This window comes from Motacilla alba, chromosome 1 (genome assembly GCF_015832195.1).
Source record: "Motacilla alba alba isolate MOTALB_02 chromosome 1, Motacilla_alba_V1.0_pri, whole genome shotgun sequence".
Taxonomy (NCBI): domain Eukaryota; kingdom Metazoa; phylum Chordata; class Aves; order Passeriformes; family Motacillidae; genus Motacilla; species Motacilla alba.
This window is the reverse complement of record NC_052016.1, coordinates 36,856,463-36,865,416: the sequence shown is the minus strand read 5'-3', so window position 1 is coordinate 36,865,416 and position 8,954 is coordinate 36,856,463. Positions and strand designations below refer to the sequence as shown.

Sequence of the window (8,954 nt, the reverse complement as noted above, 5' to 3'; positions counted from 1 at the left end):
ACAGTCTGTTTGATTATGTAATTTGGGCAGTAAAAAGCTATATCATCAGTATGATCAATGTCTTGAGATACAATCAAATATGTGATATTTAGGTACAGACTGCAGATGACAGTTTGGCCACGGTCACAGCAATTATCAACATGCTCACCAAGACTTTAGCACTGGTTGAGTTAAGCCTGACCCTACTGTTACTGAAGAGTGAAACTGGAAGGAGATAAAATCTTACAGTAGATATCCATGAAAAAGGCTCAAAATGACTGCACAAAACATTCTCTGCTTCCACAGAGACATCATGAAAGGGCAATATTTATCTACACTAAACAGTACATAAAACAGACTCACTGTTGCTTGCAAGAGTTTCTTTAATGGCACCAACAAAAAATGGATTAGAGACAATTGCAGAAGCAATGGTATCACAGGGGCATCTTAAAACAAATCACAAAGAATGTGACAAAAGCAGAGGCAGAGATCAGGTCTCAAATTTCTTGCTGGGGCTGCATCTTTCCTCAGCGCTGCAGGATTTGCATTCTAATAAGAGCGGCCAGCACGAAGGGGACGCAGGAAGGAAAGCTTGTTGTCAAAATTGATTGCCTTGTAATTTGGAAGGTGTTCGTGCTCTCGAGCAAGGTATTGAATTCCACTTCCATCACTGTGCTCACACAGCAGCCAGGCACCTCTCTGGACTTTGTGGGAAGACATGATGTCATTGTCATGTCCTGCAGCCAGGTTGGTTGCTTCTCGTACTACCTTGCTTTTCCCTTGATAGTTGGGATGCTCATAGAGAGTGATCTCAGGATTGCTCAGATCGTCAGTGATCATCTGCAGAGAGCTAACCTTATTATTCAACTTTGAAGTAAAAAGGCTATGGTCTCCCTCCTCAAGTACTAGAAATTGGCCTCTGTAGTCTGAATGCTCATAAAGCACCCAAGGCTGGCCAATTACTTTTGCCGAGGAGGCAAGATCATTCCAATCTGCATCTCTTAAATTGGCAATATCAGAGGTGAATTCTTTGGACATGCCCTGGAAATTGGCACGCTCATAAAGGATGATTCTTCCCATCTCAGTAGGAATTCTGGAGTGCAGATTTCTTCCTATAGGAGCTGGATGACAGCCTGCACAAAAGGAAGACAGAAAACAAGCAATGCTTGTAAGAAGCATTTTGGACCTTGAAACACAATGATGGACACCCAGAAGGGAAAAAGGGGAAAAGGAAAAATAAAACATTTTGAACAAAGAATAAACATAGAGGTAACTGGAAAAGAGTGAGGTCATGATATGTGTGTGTTGGTTCAGGTGCAAACCCAAGGTTATGTTGTAAATACTGACACATGCACCTCTCACAACTGTGTACCACTGGCCCCCTCCACCCTGTCCCTTGGTGAGGTTTGTTTCTCCTGCAGCAGCCATCTCCTGGTGCCCTGAGAGATGGGCTCAGTCTCTGCACATGCCCACAGCAGACCCTCACGGCTGGGCTGCAGCTCTCAGCCCAACTCTAAAGCCTCCTTCCCTTGCCCTGCATTTCACAGCAGCTGCCCAAGAAACCCTTCCAGCTCTCCTGTGCAAAGGGTGCCTCTTACCTTGCTGTCAGCTGCAGGGCTGGAGAGAGCTGAGGGCAATTCCTCCAGTGCAGGGCTGCGGGTTGGGAAGGGCATCCCACCTGCCTGCATTTATACTGGCACAGAAGTCTCTCAAAGCACCCCAGTCAACGGAACTGAAAGTGTCCAATATTACCCCGTGGGATCAAAACTCATTATCTATTATATTTTGCTTTCTACTGTCCCACAACCAGACATCTTCTTCCTCTTGTTCAAAAGTCCACTGGAGCATGAGTGACTTGATGAAACGGGGGAAGTTCAGTTCTTGTTTGTCCTTCTCCTCCAGAAGAAAATGGAATCACAGTAATAAAAATGTATCAAATATTTTGCGACACATGTGCTGTAGAATTTTTCTGTCTGTTGGAGTTTACATTTTTGCTTTCCTGGGAAGAACATTGAATACACAACCTTAGTCATACTAAGAGGTTTTTTTGGGAAATATCAGGGTAGCAGAGAGCACATTTACATAGTATTTTCTTTTTTCAGTTGCCTTTTGTCCTTAGGATCACAGTATTATTATATGTTGGAAAAGGCCTCCAAGATCCAGCCTTTGACTGTATGCCACCATGCCCACTAAACCATATTGCAAATGTCATTTCAACTTGTGTTTTGAACACTTCCAATGATGATGACTCCACCACTTCCCTGGGCAGCCCATTCCAAACTTTACCAATCTTTCAATGAAGAAGTGTTTCCTAATATCCAGCCTGAACCCCCCCATACACAACTGAAGGTCGTTTCCCCTTGCTCCTCCCTTGCCTGGAACAAGGGCCAAACCCCCACCTTGCCAGAAGCTCCTCTCAGGTTCTGTCAAAAGTAAACATATCTGCCCTGAGCCTCCTTTTCCCCAGGATAAAAACCCCCAGTTCCCCCACCGGCTCCTCACAGGACTTGTGCACCAGACCCTTCACCAGCCTTGCTGCCCTGGACTCACTCCAGCACCTCAATGTCTTTCTTGCAGTGAGGGGCCCAAAATGAGCACAGGATTCCAGGTATGGCCTCACCAGTGCTGAATACAATGAGACGATCCTGCCCTGGTCTTGTTGGCCACACCATTGCTGATACAGGCCAGCTGCCATGGGCCTTCTTGGCCACCTGGGAACACTGATGGCTCATGTTCAGCCCTCTGAAGGTGTGCATGCCCCATCCCTCAAAGGGTTCTTTAGGGTTCCTTGCAGCCCAAACCATTCTCTGATTCTGTGCCATATGTATTCATGTATACATTTATGTATAATAATAGATGGGCATGGTACTATCATAGGTGATAATCAAAACCATCAACATTGTTGTCTCAAAAGCAGAAAGAAGGTCCCAGTGTAGAACCCAGAAACAGAATGTAAATAGAACCTTCTGCCGTGGTGTAAAACCAGCTTCAAAATCAAAATTGGCAAATCAAAATCAGAGTCATGGCAAAGGAACATAGATATTTACAGACATTTATTTGGCACTCAATACTGTTTTATTTTAAATGGTGCTTTATACTTTCAGTTTTGAAATTAAACACTTGAATCTGGTTAGACATGGTGTTTCTTTCACAAACATGTCAAGCATCAATCTTATTATGCTAAGTATGATGCTATACATTTTACCAATTCAGACTGAAGTAAATGCTTCAGATAATACTTCTTCTTAATGTTTTTCCGCTCTCATTTTTTTCCATTGCTGTCCATTGACCACCAATATTGTTTCTCCTCTTTTCCCCATTCTCCTTTATTTTCTTCTCCAGATAGGTACAAATTATTTCCTACATCAAGTTATTGGTTCTCCCAGATGCCACACTGTGCTCTCAGTGACTCCTACTGGAACTCTGCTTTGCAGAAAACAGCATTCCTTAAACCCTTCTGCTGTGAATTCTGTAGTGTGTGTCCCCAGGACTCAGCCCACCCTGGATCACTGTCTTTCAAGGTGCTTTTATCTGACTTGCTCTGCTCTGGTGTTCCTGACCAACTTCCAAGCACCAGAAACGCCATCTAATGAGTTACTGAATTGAATTCAACTAACAATAAATTGTAGAATCAGCTCTATTTCTGCATTTTTAAATAACTGCCTTTGGTCACTTATCAGTAGGAACTTACTTTACAGCATCTTGCTACTGGAGGTTGTGCTTCCTCCCTGCTGGTTTTGGAATTAACTCACAGACATTCTGGACAGCTTTAAAAAGTCATCACTAGAGCACTTCCCAGAGTCAAATCTGAACCCTTGTTGCTTTGTCAGTTGTTTAAAATATTTCTGGTTTATATTTTCACAAAATGTTTTATGGTGTCAATTTAAATTCTCATGAAAATCTACATTCACATAAAATTCATTTTAGCACAAAAGTAACAGAATGTGAAGATGCATTGTCTTTGATTGCATTTCTTTGATTGGTTGTTAATTTCTGTTTGCGTTTGTGTTGAAAGACACTATGATGTCCACTCAAAGGAAACTGTCTGCAGCAGCCCAACCACTATCAAAAATAGAAGGTAGGGAAAAGTTAGAGAGTACTCTGAGACCTGGGTCACTGGGTGGTCATGCTGGGTCTAAGAGTGTCTTCCCCAAGCTTTGAGCACTGCGTGGCACAGAGCAGGGTGTGGAGCTTTGGCAGAGAAGCCATGGCTGGACTTGCCTTAACACCTCAGCTACAGCAGAGACAGGGACACGAGACAGTGAGGCTGCTACAGGGCATGGGGTCTGCAAGACCAAATTGAGGATGCATCCTGCACAGGCCTAAACCTTAATGGATTGTTCTGTTGAGCCTTGGTGTCTCTTCTCCTTCAGTCACGAGCTCCACAGGTGTCTCCTTCTGTCCTGCTAAGACACATCTTACTCCACAGGCCTCCACCACTTGTGACATTTAAAGCGTGGGAAGACATGCTTGTAAGGGTATGTGGACCATGACAGCCTCTTTTCCATTAACTTTATCAAATAAAGACATTTTCGGTTCAAGAGAATGAAATAATGGTGTGATTTGCCAGCCAAGTTTGAGCTGGAGCAACCAGCAAGTAGAGCATGGATATAGACAGGGATGTCAGACAGGAAGGAGACCCATGCTGGGATCCAAGGCACCCACGACTGCCAGAACACCCATGAGAACAGTGTGTGGTGTGTGTGGGCTGGCTGCAAGCACCAAGCTGCACTAGCCAGAGACTAGGAGACACCAAAGCGTCCTCTGGTCAGAGAGCCCAGAGCCAGGTGTGAGACTGGACAGGCTGAGGGCTCTCGGTCCTCTTGGGAGCACCTGTGCAGGTGCTGGTGCCTGTGGAGACTGAGAGTGTGCAGGTCTTCACTAGAGGGCTTCCATGTGGGTGGTCTGCAGAGCAGGAAGGAGAGAGGGATGTCTGTCTTCCATTCCATTCTGTGGGAGTGCTGGTGGTGTCAGCTGTGGGGTGGCTGAGGGCAGCCCCTGGTGTGTGCCAGCCGCTGCAGTGGCCGTGTCCGTGTCCTTTCCGTGCCCAGGAGCATGCCTGTCCCTGGCTCACACAGCCAACCCCAGCACGGGGTGCCTCTGCAGTCTGGGCAGTGGCACTGGGAAAAGCAGCCCTCGACAGAGAGCCTGCAGCCTGGGCTGCAGCAGCTGAGCAGGAGGAGCTCCTGGGGCTGAGCCCCGCTCATCCTGAGCTCTGCCTGAACATGGCACTCAAAAAGTGACTTGGCCAGAAAGAAACCCTGGAACTGGGGCTTTTCCACAAAAAAAAAAAAAAAAAAAAAACCAAACACCCTGGTGTAACTTTAGCGTTCTTTCCTTTTACTTTCAATCCTGATCAGATGTTTGTAGGAACTATTATGGGCTTTCTCAGAAGAGTATCTTGTGTGTTGAAATCCTGCAGATCCACAGATGCTCTCTCAGTTCTCTTTTTCTTGCACTTGTGGTTGGATGTGATTCTACTCCCTTGAAAGCAGGAGAGCCACATCGGGGAAAATTTCCCTCCAAAAAAACCCAAATTCACCAAGAAAGCCCCAAACACTAAACTGAGGAGAGACAAATTGCAGGGACACATTAATTGCTGAGTGCAAGGACAATGCAAAGGAGCTCATTAGACCCCCTGAGTCCATGTCAGTGCACAGAAATCCCCATCAGGACAGCATTGCTCTGACAAGAATCAGCGGGATGGACAAGGGACATTGATCATCTTTATTTATAGCAGGATTCCTGAGGAGCAATAGGGCTCAGGAAGTACTGGGATTTGCCTGTCTTGCTCCTTACATGATGAGCTTGAATGATCCAGGGAGCCAGGAGGATTGTAGGGTTGGTGGGTAATTGAAGTTGGAAGTGACCTTTGGTTGCCATTGAGTCCAGTCAGCTGCTTAACACAGGGGCAGCTGTGAGGTGAATTATGTTTGCTGGTGGCTTTATCCAGTCAGGTCTGGAATGCCTCTGAGTATGGAGAATACACAACATTGGAACACAAGCCCTATGACGAACAACTGAGGGAGGTGGGGGTGTTTAGCTTGGAGAAACAGAGACTCAGAGGTGACCTTATCACTCTACAACTTTCTGAAAGGTGGTTGTACTTATGTGAGGGTTGCTTTTTTCTTCCAGACAGCAACTGAAAGAACAAGAGAACACAATCTTAAGCTGCACCACGGCAAATATAGGTTGGGTGTTAGGAAAAAGTTTTTTACTGAAAGAGTGATAAAGTTCTGGAATGGTCTGCCCGGGGAGGTGGTGGAGTTGCCATCCCTGGATATGTTTAAAAACAGACTGGATGTAGTCCTTGGTGCCGTGGTTTAGTTGAGGTGTTTGGGCATGAGTTGTACTCAATGATCTTAAAGTTCTCTTCCAACCTAGTGATTGTGTGATTCTGTGATTCTGTGATCTCTGTTGGTGTGATTTAAAAGTGGCTGACCTCATTGAGAAAATGTTTCTCAGCCATGGAAGAGAAATGGCTAAGGGAGGCGCACACAAAAGGAGACCTGGGAAAGAGTCTTATCTGGGAACAGGGAAGCTCTGATGAAAAGTAAGGGAAAAAAAATATGACCCTAAGGGGGTTTCAGGGCTGACGGAAGAGCCAGAGACCCTGGGGAATCTCCACCCTTGCAGCTGTTCAGAAATCACTTGAAGATGGCCATGAGCAACTTGATCATGTTTGAAGGTAGCTCTGCTGTAAACAAGCCCTTGGATTAGGGAGGTCCCTTCTACACTAAAACTTTCTGTCAGTAATTCTAAGGAAGATTTAAAAGCCTTTGTCATTCTCTGCCTGATTTCATCCTTTGTTCAATTTCAATGAAAAAATGTCATCATCAAGTCATGTGTACAATAACTTAAATTATTTCTTGTACCTATATAAATACCATTTCCCAACATCAGACTTCCCTCCCAATTCCTCTACAGGCTCTCAATCATTACGAATGTTTCTACTACCAAGAAAAGACAAAAGATTACCTGAGTGCACATACATTACACCTTAAAGTGAGACATTGCAAGAATCTTCAGGTCATAGTGTCAGAAACAAGGAAAAAACATCAACAAGGATGTCCTTACATATTTTTTTTTCCATTGTATGGAAGCACTCCAGAATTTGGAATTCCTTCCATATATGTGGTGTTCTTTCACTGTCCTTCACGACATTCAGGCATTATCCACTACATGCCTGAGAAGCAGCTGGAAAGGCACTGTTCTTCTACCCTTTCATGCCACAGCCATAAACCATCCAGCTTTAGCTATAAACATGCTAAACGTTTAGCAGAGACTTCTGTCTACACAGCCCTACACAGTAGGACAGGGCAGATTTACTCCTCAGCCAGCCTTGCAAAGCACAGGATTTTGCTGAGACTTGGAGCCAGATAGACTCATTGTGCTGATATTCAAAATTTATAAGTGTTGCTGGAAAAGGAGGTACTGTCGATGTAAAAAGAGGAATATGGAACTGGGACCTGAAACCACGGCAAGGTTTGCTGAATTTGCACATCCTAGAATCACAAAATGACAGAATGATTTTGGCTGGGAGGGGTCTTAAACACCATCTATTTGCAACCTCCATGCAATGAGCACAGAGATTTTCCACTAGACCAGGTTGCTCAAAGCTGCATCCAACCTGGCTTGTTGTGGTGTGATGTCAGAGTTTGCTTCAGATACCCTGGGTTGCTCCCTGAAGACTCCTTCCCCAGGTGCCAATCACCTCTCCTTTCCCCACCCCTGACCCCTGCTGAGTGCTGTCTGTCTGTCCTGACATTCCAGAAGGGCATTGAGTGATTGGCAGAGTTCAAAAGATGCCCTAGACCCCCGGGGGCCATTGGCCCATGCAGGTGTCACTTTCACCTGAGACCTGCCTGCCCTGTGTCTGGTTGATGGGATCCCTACTCCTTCCCTCCCCTGCTCCCTGGGATTAAAAGGAGCAGCAACCACACAGTTCGAGAGTTCTGTTAGAGCTGTTGCAAGATTCAGGGGCCTTACAGCCCAGAATAAAATCTCTGGATTAAAACCCTCTATCAGAACTGACTCCTTCCTTCACCATCACCTTAAAGCATCTCTGTCAGTAAGAACCTGAAAAGCGAACCCTCTGCCAGAGGAAAACTCCATCCTGCTGCTACCTGGGGCTCTGGCATGCCTGGACTTGTCCTCACTTGCCCTGCCACAACATCCAGCTAGCCAATAGTGTCTCTGAGGCAAAATGACTCAGTTGCCACTGTTTGGTTTAGACGCAGGGCCAGGCAAGCCAAGGCATGTCCCATCAGTAATATTGGTAATTATTCCAATACTGGCCTTTGATGGACCATCCACGGCTTCTCTGGGCAACCTGTGCCAGTGCTTCACACTCCTCATCACAAAAATATTCTTCCAATTGTCCAATTGAAATCTCCTCTCTCTAGGTTTGAAAGGCCCCAGTAAAAATCTGCAGAGCTGCCTGCAGTACTCCAGGTGGGACCTCACCATAGTGGATACAGGGGAAGAAGCTCCTCCCTTGACCTGCTGAGCACACCTTTGGCAGCCCAGGATAGGGTTGGCTTTCCAGCCTGCAAGCTCAAGGTGCTGGCTCATGTCCAGCTTTTCATCCAGCACTGTCCCCAGTTCCTTCTCAGCAGGGCTGCTCCCAGTGCACTCATCCCCAGACGGGTCTGATCCCGCAGATCAGGAGGTGAAGGCTTTGCTGAAGCTGTGCTGGCTGTCTCCAATCACCCCCCTGGCCTCCATGTGCCTGCAAATCCCAACACAGAAGTGGAAAATGCAGGAGCAGTTAGGTCAATGGAATTGTTGGCCCTGTCAGGGTCAATGGAAACCAGTAACAAATGGGGTCCCTCGAGGGTCCCTGCTGGCCCCAGTAGTGCTCCGTGTCTTCATGCGTGGCACAGGCAGTGGGATGCAGTGCACCCTGGGCAGGTTTGCAGATGACTCCAAGCTGAGGGGGGCGTTTGATAAAGCTGAGGGAAGGGTCCATGCAC

At 46.2% G+C, this 8,954-nt stretch overlaps 1 long non-coding RNA gene across 1 annotated transcript; it reads right to left on the bottom strand.

Annotated features, from left to right (window-relative positions):
* Positions 1-342: 342 nt before the first annotated feature.
* Positions 343-1,715, bottom strand: LOC119701399. The gene is made up of 2 exons (XR_005257070.1): positions 1,578-1,715; positions 343-1,112 (listed from the first exon to the last, which is right to left on the bottom strand). It is a non-coding gene; the product is annotated as an uncharacterized LOC119701399 (long non-coding RNA).
* Positions 1,716-8,954: the final 7,239 nt, after the last annotated feature.